At 27.1% G+C, this 17,518-nt stretch overlaps 1 long non-coding RNA gene across 1 annotated transcript; it reads right to left on the bottom strand.

Annotated features, from left to right (window-relative positions):
- Positions 1 to 11,916: 11,916 nt before the first annotated feature.
- On the bottom strand, positions 11,917 to 16,705 carry LOC100569903. Its single transcript, XR_510520.3, has 2 exons — positions 16,560 to 16,705; positions 11,917 to 12,795 (listed from the first exon to the last, which is right to left on the bottom strand). It is a non-coding gene; the product is annotated as an uncharacterized LOC100569903 (long non-coding RNA).
- Between the last annotated feature and the right edge of the window lie 813 nt (positions 16,706 to 17,518).

The raw sequence follows: 17,518 nt of genomic DNA, 5'->3' as shown, positions 1-17,518 counted from the left end.
GTCATAATATGACACAAATGAAAAATTAGTCATAAACAAAATTGTTCATTTTAATTTTATTAGAAAAATAATTTAAGATTGCACACAGGTATTTCGACAGACGACTGTAATGAAACTGCGCAACAGATAATCGTAAGGTATCATAGTATAGCTGGTTGTTCTTTTGTGTTAGAGCAAATAATATAATATGGATGAATAAAACAATTTTATGGCCATGTTTCACAGACTTTTTTTTTGGAAAAACGTGCCGATAATTTGAATTGTTTTAATAATATATAATACCTAATGACATATTAACCAAGTATGCAATATTGCGGTGACAAAAACAAGTGTTTTTCAATGTGTCACTAGTCTTGGACGTTTTGATGTTATGTGAATTATTTAAAATAGAACAAAACTTAATGTAAATTTGTAACACCTGTATGGGCTATATGATTGAACGGACGTAATACTCAACCTGCTCACTACGTGTACAAAATTTAGAAATGTACGAGTATTATGTATTGTATTGCATCAATTGGTGTTAGGTGACTCATATAATATTTTATATATAGCCAAAATGCAACTAATATTATTGTATGTTTTACGATTAAGTTGTTTGATAAATATTTATTATTATTTTGTATGGCATTTATGAAGAATATCTATGAAATATTTTTGTGTCAAAAGTGTACACCAAAATGATTTCATACATTACTCACGTATATATTACACTCTCTGGTAAATAAAAGTAAAATTTATTTTAAGCTCTTAACATTTAAAATGTAATATTGTCTTATATAAAATAAGTAATAACTAAGAAGTTGTTCTTACTATAGGTATTTATAGACTACTGACTAATAACCTAACCTATAAGCTGTTCAAAATTAATTTTCAGAAACTATTACTAGCGATACTATTTGAGATGACATTCATAGCGTACTATATACAATAATAAAAAGCACTTTATTCGGTTTGCTCTTGTTAATAAAACATTAAAATATAGCCTATAGCTAGGTTACCGTTCTTAATTATTTTTGAATAAAATTTAATCTTTAAAACTTTAAGTTTTTAAAACAACGTTATTTAACGTAGAATAATTAATAATAATAATATTTTAAAACATCGACATCTTATAATAATTAAAAACCGTGGTGATTGATTTACCTTTATTTTTTCATTAAACTATACATTATATTACCTATTTAATGTTTTATTATTTATTTTAATTTAAAATAGAACAAATGTTGTAAACCTTTTATAGATAAAATATGCATTGTTTAAGTGTGCATTTACATACTAGATATAGTATCTATAATGACAAATAATAATTTTACAACTTTTTTTTGTAGCCATATTAGATTTATACCCTTATCGCTAATGTATAATTGTGTTTATTACATACTATTCGTTTACGAAAGAATTATATAATATAACTATAGTTTCAAAAATATATTTGTCACAATATTGTAGATTGTATCAATATACATATTATATATTATATTAAAACACTTGTGCCAGTAAAAATATCCTACGTAAAATTTCGAGCTGAGAGAAAAGATACAGTAAGATGTATAGGTAATAGTCGTATAATATATTTCGACGAGTATCTCCTACCTACGTAAAAAAATGTGAAATTTATTTATTGTTCTTTTATTAATGTTATCAACGTCTGCCCATGCTAATGGATTATATGATATATTATTTTTTTTCTTATAAACACTGAACATTGATTTTTAAAATATTCTATGATCATTAATTATTAGGTATATAATATGAAATTGTATGTATACGTTTTTCTAGTAGTAGAGTAGGTAATTCGGTTATGTATTTGAGTATTTCAAGTAGCTTCGTTTAAATAAAAATAATGATAAGCAATTAAAACGATGTTATTAATGTGCATGATTGATAAGCATGTGGGTGTCTAATGTTGTGGAATGGTTTTTGTTTTTATGTATATTTTTCATCGCACTATTGTCAAACGCCTAATATCGATTATTTGTTGGTAAAATTACATATTATTAGCCGTGTGTCTAAATGTATATTTGTATATTACGCAGAAGAAAATGATGCGAGTGGGCTTACACTAAATTTGAAAGTTAGAATAATATTCATCATTGTTACTTTCGAATAACTTTTTTGAGCGAAGGTGTTCATTTGCAAAAAAAAAAATAATTAAGTATAAATTAGTGTCGAGCGAAAAAAATAATACCTACATGAATCCTATCATCGTTACTCGTAAAAACGCAGTTGGACTGCTGCAGGTAAAGTAGGGAGCTTTATATTTTTGAGAAAATATTTCACGTAACATATTATGTACTTATCGATATAATAGTAGTAACCATATATAGGTAACCACCTACCTAATATATTATAATATAAATGACTTGATTATACACATTGAGAAAAATTAATAATATCATTGTTACTATATATTTTTATAGGTTTAACCCGCGAAGGAAAAATCAAGGAGCGTGTCATATAGAAGGACGGAATGATGACAGTAATATGTCAAATAGATATTATAATTTATAATTATATAGTACCTATTTATATTGTGTTGATATACGTAGTTATTGGTGGTTAAGTGTCCATGATGTTATATATAATATTATTATATAGCTATATGTACTAATTAGTGAGTACTGTATGTATTCGCCTTAACATATTTGTTTTTTTTTTTAGGTCAGTTGCTGATTACTTTAAAAGATTACGAAAATATTTTAACAGTTGCCGTTTAATTTTTGGCGCCGATACCGAATGGATGTAGTGTATTTAAACGTTGAAAATGCTGAATAATTAACCATTATAAAAGAAAACAGTGCATTATAAACTGCCGCCGCCTTCGACATAACGATTTCCCGTAGGTAAGCCAATTTAAAATTATATACGGGTTGTCTCGTAACTAATTTTGACAACTAATTGTTTTTAAATTCTGAATTTTTTAAAATCACGTTTTATGCATCGAACGATTGTGATTATTAATTTCTATCGGGGCACTTTAAACCGTATTTTACAATATATGACTCCAGTATTTTAATCGTATGGACAGTTCATAACTTACTCTGAGAGAATATAGATATTATAGAAACAATTCGAATTAAAATCGTATTTTCTGAGGACTAAATTATAATAATCGCCAATACACACCTGTAGATCAAACGTTCAAATTATTACACGAAACCAAAATTATTATTATACATAGGTACCTACAACCCCGTTAGGCAATCGCGTAACGCTGAGTATGGAGTGATGTAACACAATCGTTTTTATTTCGTTATTAATGTCATATTTTTTCCCGGTGAATAAAACACAGTTTAAGTATTTATATATATGTATATATGTACATAATAATATGTACTATTTACTATAAAGATAGGTACTTGCTGTACGAGCGGGGAAGTGTAGGTATAGTATTTAGATGTATATATAGATAGATATATACGAGGGAAACGGCTTGCATTATAATTTATTGATCGTTTTACACAATTGCGATTGAAAAGCGTAATGGCCACGGATTAAGAAACGTATAATATACTACGTGTCGGTCACAATACAGTTTAGCTGAGATTTGAACGGATTTCTCAACGACACATTTTATCGATATGATTCGCACTGTCAGTATAGGTATAGGTAATAACTAGAAAATTGTCGATTTTGAGTTCTTCATGAAATATTTCTGTAAAATGTATGTATCGTATCAGTAAAACTGGACAAGTTATAGATACTAGACACATATTAATGTATGGTATATAGAAATAACGGAAGATGACTACCAATCTGTATAGTAGTTATTCTGCAGAGTTGTTATAAAGTACAATAAAAATGCACAAGGTACTAAAGATTATTTTTAATCGTTGTTGAATTAAAAAGTTTTAGTGTATAATAATTATATTTATTGTTTCATAGCGCACATGAATTGCTGTCCGTTAAATGATATTAGAGTAATACAATTTTAATAAATTTTGTTATTGCGAGGAAATTATTTTTAAATATTGCCATATACCACTCCTGATATGAAATCTATGATACCAAGTATTCTACATAGACCTTTCACTTTTATGTTATGAAATTGGAATACATTTTGATGCGAATGAATAAGAGGAAAATACATGTAGATAAAATATGTATGATTAATATGTAGATAATATTGACGTCATAAATGTGAAAAAAAAATCTGAAATCTGATCATTTAGGAAAACTGATTTTAGTCAAATCTATAATTACAAAACCGCATTAACATCATAGTATAATCTATGATACACTTAATCGATATTTCATCCCGAGCAGAAAATATAATTTTAAAATGTATATATTTACCAAGAAAAAATATCAGATCAAAAAAAAGACAAATCTACATTATTTTATTAAAATTTGTTTCCAGCGTACTAACTATCATGATTTTTATGAAAAAACTATCAACGGAAATTGATAAGTCTGTATGTCAACAAATAAATTTAAATTATTTAATTTTCCATAAATAATTAACACTGTACGGCTTCTGATAAAGCAAGTACCTAATACAAAATAAGTTGAAAAAATTTATTTTAATACTATTTAACTAACATGTTGTCAAGGCGCACTTTTTAAATGTAATATTTTATTGGTTCTTTTATCATTACGATTAAAGTCTTCGGAAGCTATAGGTAATTTGCTTATAATTACATTAACAGTAATTCTATACTCAATTTAATTATGGCAGCATTACAATGGTTATACATTTTATATATTATTATCTAAGTACTTACTATTATAACATATAATATCTATAAATATTTTATGTTGTTTGTTTTTTAATTATCAATATGGGGTATGATTTATAGTTACTACATTTACATTTTATTATACTTTCAAAATTTAAATTTGACGAAAATTTAAATTCATCAGCGTATTAAGAAAGAATTGTTAATATTTATTTTCAATACACGATACCTACTTCTGCTTATACTAAACACTACCTATAATTATGCAGTACCTATACCAAAATGTTGAATGTTTACATAAAATACTTTTTGATTTAGAAATGTCTAGTACTGAAAATGTAAAAATTCGATCAACTCCTCACACACGTTTTTGAGTTACTACAAAATGTACTGTCAGTGATTATCTCGGGTATTCCTGGCCCCGGGGTATTCCGCGTGTAAAATACGCCTACCTACGTATTGAAACCAGAATCGGTAGGTAATATAATAGTATTGTGTTTGGTGTTTAATAATTTATTTTCTTGTTGATATATTTCCAAACACGGAACAGTCGCGGCCCGCTTGGCATTCGGCGACCATGTCGACCCGGGTATATCCCAACATTCCCAACGATCTATGCCTAATCGGATTTTCAACAATTATTGCATCTCACTGCGGTCCAGGGTTGTATTATACGACCGGGGTTTCCCGGCGGGCGACCGGCGAGTAGGTCATCGACTCAATGCCACACGCGCGTGCTACGACACCGAGGAGCTGGCTGGCAATGATGCAACCCGTTCTCGGTATATTTTATAACATTATAATATTTTAATATTATTATATAGTGTACCTTTTGTACAATCGTTTATACTGGGAATATCCGAGTGCGTGATGTCCTAAATACGCGTTTCTAAGATTTTTTACACTGGACGACGATCGCCCGATGGCACAATCAATCACATTATATTATTATTATAATGTATCGTATTATAATTTATCATAATAAAATATACGTATTTATTATATATATTATATAGAGAGAGATATTTATTATGAAACAGGCGATACGCGAAGTATAATAATATATGCATATGTTACTTTAGTTAGCGACCGAGAAATCCACTATACCAGACATTATTTTAAATCCCCGAACGGCGAACACTCAATGAACTGAATGAACTATTTAAAACCTCAATACACTAAAGTCTAGATAATTCATTGTAAATTTAAAATTGTAAAATATTACATTACGTCTTTGTACTTATAATAATGACATGCTGTTAATGGTTATAACCATCGTATTCAGTATATTTACCAATTGGTAATTACTAATTACTTAAATAGTATCACATGTATATAATTGTAATCATCAGTAGAGTAAATTGATAAAATTTTCGGTATAGGTCCGTTTTTCTTATTAGTAGGTACTAAATTTAAATTTAATGTCCTCCGCGGCCCCACGACCTCTAGGCACAAAAACGATGTAGTATGTTATATAATAATCGATTACTGTCAATCACATTCTGCATCATTTATAGTAAATTAGCTCTATTGAGTCATGACTATGTACATTGTATTGCGGATTTAATTTATTTTTATAAATTAGAATATGTGCGTATGTACTATCTTTGAGTAGACAATGATTATAAAATACTTAGACTAATTAGTAATTTTAAGCTATTTACAGGCAGTTTTTTATCAATAAATGTTGATAACAGCTCTTTAGTTTGAAAATGCACAATTTTTTTTATAATTGTTAGTATAGTTCAAATGTTGGCGAAATATTACGATTTACGAGGCACTTCTCCCTGTTTTTTCTTTTATATACCTATGTGTGTGATATTCACAATATTATAAGACATAAAAATAACATTGTTATGTTTTTAAGTCTTAGCTTTGTTTTTCGTGAATTAAATGTTTAGTTTTAGTTATCAGAGGAAAGTTAATACTTAATATTTGTTATTTTATAAAAGGTAGAATAAATAAAAGAAACAAATTTATAATGATTTTTGATAATATTAGTTCATATATTATTCATTGGTTTAATAGCTAGGTATCTAGTATCTACATTATATATTTTAAATTTAAGATTAGGGGTAGGTATATCTAAATGTTGTCACCCCACACACCCATCTATGACGAAATAAATAATACAATACCAAATATGAAATAAGATATTATAAGGAAATAGTCCTAGTGAAAATACTAAAATAGGGGCAAAAATAACGGATTATAATATATGGATAATTAATAATTATAATGGATAATACCATGACAATATTACATAAAAAATATGTCGGTGCATTTAGTTTTCTCTCTGACCTATGCGCAACTAGAAAAATTGTCTTTTTAGCTGTACCAATCTTATGATGTTAGATTTAATAAAAGAATTAATTGACCTTTGAACAATGAACTTACAAATATAGATAATGTTTTCAACTTTAAGTTCAATAATAGATCAATTCACTCAATTTAATACATCTAATAATGATTGGTTCTGTTGATCGTAAATGTGGCACGTACAGGTTTAAAAGAGAGAAAAAAAATATTGCACTGATATCATCTTAGTCAATATATTACCTACCTGGCTACCTATACATTTTTATGACATAATGCATGTATAAATAGTTAATAAATAATAGGTAACCACAATACGTATATTTTAAAGCAGCTGCGATTGCAGTTTCTGAGGTTTTAGTAATGTTGAAAAAAAATGTATGTTATATAAATTATATCTTAAAAACTGTTAGGTGATAATACATGTTACTGTAAACTATATTTTGTAAGCAAACTACTTTTTATGTAAGTGGACACTTGTCTGTATGACCATGTCTGTATACACCAGCTAGGGGGGGGGCTATCAATAAGTAAATGGGGAATATACTCTTTATATATTTTTAAAATTAGCTTATGGCAAGGACTTGGACATTATTGTTAGTTTTTAGACGGTTTGGAACTTTTTTGGGAGGGTGAGTTTCTTGGTTTCCACCAATATATTAATAAAAGTATTTATTGAAAACAAACAATAAATACCATACTGTTAAGTATAAAGAATTCCTGATTCTCTCTCTATATATATATATTATATAATATTATTATCATTAAGGCATCGGTAGCTAAGCAATTGACTTGTGTTTTTTTTTTTAAACTTGTCTTAAAATGTTTTGAATACAATATAATATCTACAATATTGTACAATCGTGGTGTTATAATATTAATGCATTGAGTATAGATAGTAAAAATAGTATATGTATATAGGTAGGTACTATATTATATTACACTCAAAGCGGTAGACACTACATATACGGAAATATGTTTTATGCCACTTTGATATTCGATTTAAAACTAGTTGTTGTTTTACAATCTTCTGATAATACAATGAATGAATTCCATTCAACATGAAGTAGTAACAGACAGAAATGTATTCATAAAAATAATCTGTGTTACATTTATACATTATTTATAATTGTATTGTTCGTGTTTGGATAATTCACATAAGTTCCGTTTGTGTTCTTAATGTTCACAGATAAAGTATAAATATAATATAATAATTAATATTATGTTTATAGGTTGGAATAATAGAATATCAAATATTATTAATGCCAGTCGTTACCTAATTTTGAACGCTAGGCACTTAAGTCCAATATAACAATGAAATTATAGACCGTTGTATAACTTGAAAGAGTTGTAAAGGTATATATGTAATATATGTAATATGTATATACTTGTTATACCTACTCTATAATATATTTTGATTATAATATACGTTGCGACATAAAAATGAGAATTTACAATATATCAATACCAAACTATATGACGTATGTTGGTATACCTACTCTATTATTGCGGTAAAATGTAATCTATTATAAATATTTATATAATTGTTTTTGATCTTTCGACGAATCACAGATGCAAATATAATATCATAACATCATGTACAACCACTGCAAATGTATTGTAGGTAATTAGTTTTATTATTATCGATAAAAGTATAAAATAGAAATCAGTATAATTACTAATTAGTTTGTCATTTTTGTAACGACTAATATAGGTAACATAAATTCATTTAAATCACTTCTTTGGTCGTATGACTCACTTAAGGTGCTTAATAATACTATAAGCAGCTGATGATCATAACATTCTGTCAATATGCAACTTGTATCATTTCAATATTGAAATTTAAAAAATGTATTGCATTATCATCTAAGTATGTTTGTACAATTTTAAAAACTATTTAACTATACCTTCGTTTAAACAAATTCAACAATTTATTTTCGTATCGATAATCTGGTATTCACAAGTCCAAGTCATCAACATTGTACCGTTTTATCTGTATTTTTAATAATATTTTATTCAATCAAATTAATTGTTTTGTATATAAGTATTTGTTTCGTAATGTTGAAGCATTATATTATTATGCTATCGTAACACTTTTTACTGAAATATTTGAGTATGTACTTATTGTAGATATTTACAATTAATTATTTTTGATACGTTTTATACTGTGCAGACATAGTATAGCTTTTAAACATATTATTACATTCTTGTATTTAAGAGGACGTCACACCTGCATGTGTTGTATCCGTCTTACAAATGTACAACATAGCAAAAACTGTTTTGCGCGGGACAACTTTTATCTTTCTGTGTTTGTAGTAGTGGCTCCAAAATTTCTGAACATGTAGGGTAGAAAATTATCTATGCAACAGAATGCCTATATTTTAGAAAACATAAATACATTAAAAGTTATTTGCTTCTAAACATTTGGTTTTTTTATTTTTTTTTATTTGCTTAAAAAAAAGCACGCTGTTGCACAGATTAAGTTCTTCTTTACGTGTTATGAAAATTTGGTAGTTCTACAAGAATTATGGTGAGAGAAAAGTTGTCCCGCGCAAAACAGTTTTTGTTATGTTGTACATTTGTAAGACAGAGACAACACATACGAGTGTGACATACTGACATCCTCTTAAGCCATAATAATTAATATAAGGACGTTTCGAAAACAAGTACGTGTGTAAAAAATACAGATGTAAAACAAATGATGTGTACCGAGCACGCATGATCAAACCCAACTATTCGTTAGCTTCACTGAAACATCACATGAATACGTGTTCGTAAATTTTTAATATTTACCTACTTAATTTCTATTATTTCCGTATAGGTATTATAAAGTAACACAATATACAGATAATCGCATGATGCATCTCAGCGGTCATTAAACAAATTGGACGGTAATAACTAATAAGCAATAACTCCACTATTGAATTTTAGATAGCAGCATACTATTAGCACTTAGCAGTGTGTCCGTTTTATATTTTATGTTAATATGCTTATCGTAGAAAAAATTTCATTTACACGTTGTAAAATCTTCATGGTAGGTAGTTTATTTTCTGGCATCGCGGTTTTTCTTATATACCTGATATAATATATATAAAATGCAACTGTAGTAGTATACTACTTATGAATGTCGATTTGGATTTTGGACATTGTACTTACTTACGTATAGTTACGACTTGCGTTTGTTGAATAACTTATAAATGACAGCATAGATGATATTATTATACGAGTATAACTACATGTTTTTTCGACGAATATTTTATAAACGCGTTTTGACTATTATGAATATTATTATAATCAATGGCAATCGTAATATAAGAGCGTACGACACGGTCGCGGTGTGGGTATATTGCATAAACCCATTAACTCCAACTGATCGAAAACATCTTTATTGTTTCCAACAATAATTAATAATTGGAACACTTGGATGTTTTGTAACGATTATTCAATATTTATGTATACGTACAAGTACAATAAGAATATACGATGCATTGAATATCTATGACAATAATATTGCAATTGTCGGATGTCTTCAATAATTCGAAGGAGCGTTGTAGAATATGTAATACATTTAGTGCCTAATCCATTATAATGTTAGCAATATTAAATTGGAACTTAATTACACATAATTACACTTATTTTTGAAGAATCAATTTTTGAAAAAAAAAATACTTCCACAAATTTATTTAAATTGACAACCGCAGCGAAAATAAAACTTTACCTTTTAATATCGTTTTAATAAAAAATTAAATAAAAACTTAGATAATGATGTTTACCTACCTAGAATTTAGAAGTAATTAAAAACTAAATTTATTTATCTCATCAGATTTAAGAAAGTTATTTTATCCATTTTAACTTAGAACTTTTAGAAATATACTATAGCTAACTATTAAATTATAACTTGATTTCACGTAACTAACCCAAATAAATATTTTTCATAAACTTGTCCATTTTAGTTAAAAAAAATCTACCATAAAATACATTTATTTAATGATAACAGCTTTGAATTTGTTTAATTTTTTTGTATTTAGTAAAAAATATTATATTAGGTACCTGTCGTCTTATTAACTAAGAATCAAAATGCTGCTGTTATAAGTGTTGCATTTAAGTAATGGTTTAAATAATAAAACACGATTATATAATATTGGCATGGTTCAAATTATTTTAATCTAAAATGAATACTTGATATCTATAAAAATATTATGATAGGTACCTAAAATTATTTACAAATCCAGTAAATTTTTAAAATAAATATACGTAAATTCGAATCTAATAATACTATGTATCATAGGTACCTATTGGTATTTCTTAAAACTGAATATAATTTTAACAATATTATAAATAAAATAATAATTTAATTACTAAAAAAAATATAATATGTAATCGTGAAATGGAATAAAAACAATTTAAATTCGAGGTATTCATTTTTTACTACTGTGTGTTTTTTGTATTTTTATGCATAAACTTATTAATATATTCTGTGTCGTAATGTATTTTATTTTAAAGTATGGTAAATAATTTAAAATAAAAATGACAGCTTCCTAAAATTTACTTTTTTTTTTAGAATTATGTACTTAATAACATTATAATTGTATTACTTCTGTTTATATTTAATACCGGTGATCGTCGTATCTATTTTTACAGTATCTAACACTCTGTTGATAATAATAATATGTCTGTGTTCGCAAAACATTTATGTAACTATATTTGCCCATATACTACGCCGTTTTTAGTTACCATGAATAAACTCGAATAGACAATTTGTGAGTGACTTAAGACTGTTATAGCTGACTTTTATATAAAAATTTAAAAACTCATATTAACGGACCATGGTGAACACAGCTTATAACGTTGCAATATTAATTTACATTTTTCATATGCCAATATTTTAATATTGACATTTTAAATAAATAAATAGAGATAATATATGAACGTTTATAATAAATAATAATTTTACAATTATTAATACACTTCTTCATAAACTAACATAATATAATATATTACATATAAACTACAGCATACACTATATTATAAAAATAAATATTTCAATAAATACAATAAAAAATTAATTGTTTGCAAAATAATATTGTAAACGTAAAGGTAAAAGTTATCATCATTAGGTACCACTGCAATAATTTATACTATAAACTATGAGTATATTGGACAAATTTTCGTCATAAAACTAAAACAAAATGTTTGGAGCATTTTTTAATATTTTATTCCCATAGGTCAAATTATTAAAATGTTGGGCATTCAAATAAAAATACTTCTGTCATCTTACAGAGGTACCTTTTGTATAGTATGTACATCATTACTAGAGCATGAGCACTGACAGATATTACAAGTAAACTGTACTATCGTAATATCGTCTTTATTGGCGGTCATAGGTTTTTTTATTTCCTCCGTAATATTATGTAACATACAAGTGATCCATTAATCATAATATAATATATAACACCGGAAATATATTCCACACACAATTTAATATAACTTATACATTTTTTTTAGGTTAAGTAAGTATTCAAGCGGTAGGTACTATAGTATTGCATATGTAACGTATATTATGTTTAACGCTTCAGTACGAATACTTGTAACCGTGTTTTTCGACAGGTTCATAAGAGTGCAAGACGTCGTAACCGGTCAGGTATCGTGCAGTCGGCGGAATCACAATTTCGGCTGGAGCGGGTGCCTTATAATATTGATAAGGATACGGATACGGTTTGATTGGAACTTGCACTTGCGGGTTTATGTAATATTGACCAGTAACGACCAACATCACAGTAGTCAACCACAAACATAGCTGAAATATATGAATTCATAAAATCACGAAACGTTAGTACTTAGTATATACTAACCAAATATATTATTAATTTATTAACAGTGCATAAATTAGAAAAAAATCGAAGGGCATGCAAAAATATAAAAATATTGAGTACCCGAATATTTAAATTTTTTATTGATTATAGGATATAATTATAAATCAGAAGAGCTACAATAGAGATTATAAGTAAAAATATTTTTAAAAAAGGAGAGGTCTCAGCGTTTCTCTCCAGTTCACGCTCTGTTTATCATAAGTTATCGCAGTTATCAGTTATTAGGGCTAAGGAAGAACTAATGGGAATTTTATTCACATATTATATTATTCAAAACATAGCTAAGTGATATAGAAATGGGTTTCGTAATATATACCCGCGGGAGTCGGAAACAATTATTCGTTATATTTATTTTTATTTTTCTGTGCGAAGTAATGAATGTATTGGTATTGCAATGATCAGTGGTTTTTTTTTTTGGAGCAGTAAAAATGCTTCAATCTTCAACTTCTGGGGTGATTTTTAGAAATCAAATTCCAAATTTGGAAAATGGGAAAACTTACGAAACATCAATATGAGACGAAGATTTCATTATTTTGGAGACACTTGAAACTTACACCAAATATTTATAGCAACATTTTCTAAATATAATAGTTTTTAGTGGAATTAAAAAAAAAAGTGGTATGTAATTCACATTCAATTTGTAAAAGCGTTTGAAGTTAGAATTTTGATTAAAATAATATAAAATATAAATATATTGTATACATACTAAATAGTACACAAAAACATGAACATTTAATAACTACCTATGTTTTTTTAGATATAAACCTTTTTTTATGAATAATTTTTCAAAACAATATTATCGTTTATTAAATTATATTGTAAATTAAAACTGTAATTAAAATTAATGTAAGTATTTTTTAATTTTTCATTTTAAAAATACATAACTAGGTACCTCTATTTAATTAGATTTCATGTATATTTAATTGATTTGACTATTAGTATTCATTTATTATTAACTATTAAGCATTTTCACGTGGTGAAACAACTCATAAGTCACGTTATTATGTAGGTTGAAAATAACGAAAACAATATTATAAAATAATGTAGCTTGACAATGTGACCATGCAAACGTGAACTATATAATAACGTGAGGAAATTTTCAGAAAACCTTACTATAGAATATGCATGAATAACTTTGTATGGTTTTTACTTTTTAGGTACTCGTTTATTCTAGTCGGGCTTTCAATCAACTATATAATTAAAACTAGTTGAAACTATAAAATTAGTTATTAACTCTAAAATAATATTTTATTTAATGTTCAAACTTCAACAATATTAAATGATAAATGGTAAATGGTATTATAATATATTTTTTAAATTCATTATAGCCATGGTTTTTGAAAACATAAATTGTTGTATTTTAAAATGTATCCATTAATATTCACTGGCAAAGTAAATACATAATTACTAAATTGAGTTCATATAATATAATCGGTAATTTATTATTATATTATATTAGGTACGTGTTATTGGTTATTAAAATATATTTTATCGTAGTTATGAAATCGGTTAAAACACAATTAAAAATAATATTTCACCTATATTTACATTCACATTAATTATATTAACATAAGTATTGTTTCTAGCCGATTTTTCATAAGGTTTTTGTCATCATGGTTGCTTATTAACAGAAACAACGAGTAGAGGAAAAACATCGAGTACCTATAGGCTATAGCTATGGTTTTGTTATTGTGTTCTTAACTTTATAGATGTTGTATGTATTATAACTATTATGTTATTAACTAAACTGTTATTATTATAAAAAAGTAGCAACTGTGTCTTATTTTTTATCAAAATTATATTATAATTATATTGTATATTGGACTTACGTCCGTTAATTAAGAAATATAAATAAAAACCAGGATAGCCCGTGCTGTGGTACGTAAATAATTATGAATTGGCTATTGTGTCGGAGAGCGGGAGGTAGTAACTAGCAACTCACGTGGATAATGATATTTCACCCTTATGTCCTTACGTATTAATACAAGCCACCCATTGAAAAGCATGCCATGTGCAAGAAGCTTATCCATCGCAGTCGAAGGTCATTAAAACGTTAAACTATTGCATTATTATTTACAGATTTATGTTAGCTTACTAGCACAGATAAAGATAAAATTTACAATTCTTAACATTAATCAAAATAACCAACTAAATTATACAGCATGTATATACTCCTATCATTGTAATTCGACCTAAGCCTTTTAATAGCAGGTGATATACTGACACATTTTAATTTAATAAATAAAAATAACAAAAAATTTACAGATTTATAAGTCATGTCCTGTAGCTGGAGCGCACACTTAGAAAATAATATTGTTTTGAAGTTTATTGATAGTCTGACTTAAATTTAATGACGGTGTGTGATTTTTCATATAGAAACTACTTTACTGGAGATCCTTTAAAAAAATATCTGTAATGACCGATCTTTTTGATAGAGAATAATAATATTATTACCTATGTATTGAATACGGTCACGGTTGTCATTAAAATGATATATTTATTAGTATTATTATTTGATATGCATCATCATTATTACTGGCTAATGTTTTTTTGTGCGCTGGAGACAATTATTGTTATAACAATTTTTATAATGTTTGATATATTTTTCCGTTTCTGTATACTATTATGATTTCATATCATGGTAGTATTATCATTGTATTATATTATTATACTTATTAAATTGTGTATATGTGCTGTGCCGAGTGAGACATATGTATTATATAACAGTATAGGTAATAGATGGTTTATTTAGACATGGGTAATTCTAAATTCTATATAGTGCAGGATATTCAAAAGTCATTATTTCTTAGTAATGACGTACGTTTAAGAAATAGGGTGTTCAAATTGAATTTATACATTTTCACAATGGGCAGAAGCGTTTGTGTGAAGATCCAGTTTACCAGAGAACTACAATACTGGTTATTATTTTTACTATTAGTTACAGGTTGATCTATTTAAAGAAAGACACAAATTATTTCAAAAACTATTTACGTTTTAGAAAAAACTCTACATAATTTAAATCATTAAAAAACGAACTTTCTTCTAAAAAAGTTATAATTTTTACTATACTATATTATATTTTTTAAATTTCATAACTTTTTTAATGAAACCCTTATTGTTGGTTCCTTGTTCAAGAACAAAATATTTTTTTAAGTACTTGGATATATAAAAATCGAACTTCAAACGAGTAGCTTATGAGTTATAAGTAGTTGAAGTTTAGTTGAGAGGAGTTGTGCGGTATGATGGGGGTACCCAACAAAATTAACTATAAATAATTAACTTACTTGAATCTGAAATTTGATTTTTATAGATTGAAATACTCCAATTAATATTTTACTTTGGAGCATGAAATTAAAAGTGTAGATAAATTGTTATTCGAAAAAGTAAAACTTAAAAAATAGTGAAAAATATAACTTTTTCCAAAAATGTAGTAATAATTTGAAATAATTAAAAAATAAATATTTTTTCGAAATCTGTAGTGTTTTCTGAAATAGTGAGAGTCTTGCGTTAAATGGATCATCTCGTGTCTTACTATGCTTCTACGCGTGATGGACCAGTGGACAACAGTTATTAACAATGTAACTATTACACGGACCAATGGTATTGATTATAAAGACAATATTATGAAGTATGACTGAATACGAGTGAAAAATATAATAAAAGTAATAATATGTATGATAACGATGCTTACCGATAGTAAATTAATCATGTTTCAAAGATCGATTTTTCCCTCGACAACTTATCGATTTTTTTTTATTGAAGACAGCTTCAGCAGCACTCGGTGAACAAAACCGTTGAGACGAAGCGGTGGTTCATTTATAATAACCATGCAGCAGGATAACAATTATAATAACATAATAATATCGTCTCCCGCCCTAACTGTAAATACCGTCAACACATCGCGCGTATCGCGTATTATTCGCTGCCATCATTGTATAATACTATAATAGAGCAGGTATTATAAACATCGTATTATACGATTTTGCATTACAATGCGCAGCAGGTTCGTATTGTCATCGGACGCCCAAAGGACAATATACCTCCCTTAGGCTGTGTTATCAAATATTATTGTAATATGCAACTATGCTGCAAGGTGTGCATATCAAATTACCGATAGATATTCAATACCTACAGCAGGAACACCGCGATGACAGTGATCATCGGACACGACGTATTATTATATTATTTGGTTTCGTGGATAAAAAAAGGTCTAGATATCTTAGGCCTGCAGCGGTTCTCAGATGACGAGCTACATAAGGTCAAATAGTATACTAATTGATAAGAAGATTTTATAAAATTAGTAAATTACAAAAAAAATGTTGTGTAGGTATAAATTTATAATATACGAAATTAAAACTGTAACTTGTAATAGGTAAGCAATTGCTATTAGAAACTCTTTCAAGTCACAAGAGTCGTCTTCAAAACGTTTGCATAATATTGTACAAGTTTAACAGACGATGCGTCGTCAAACGGTCGCGCGCTCTACTGAACTATAAATTATGATTATATTATATCATTGGAATTTGAGATAATAGAGTTAAATAAGAATAGATAAATCAGTGAAAAATCAGGACCGTTATTTAAAGAATCTATTGTATTTTATTTTTTAGAAGAAATGTTACAACATTCCTATCGAATTATCAATAATAT

This window comes from Acyrthosiphon pisum, chromosome A1 (genome assembly GCF_005508785.2).
Source record: "Acyrthosiphon pisum isolate AL4f chromosome A1, pea_aphid_22Mar2018_4r6ur, whole genome shotgun sequence".
Classification (NCBI taxonomy): Eukaryota; Metazoa; Arthropoda; class Insecta; order Hemiptera; family Aphididae; genus Acyrthosiphon; species Acyrthosiphon pisum.
The sequence above is the reverse complement of the archived record's forward strand: the minus strand, read 5'-3'. Positions and strand labels throughout refer to the sequence as shown.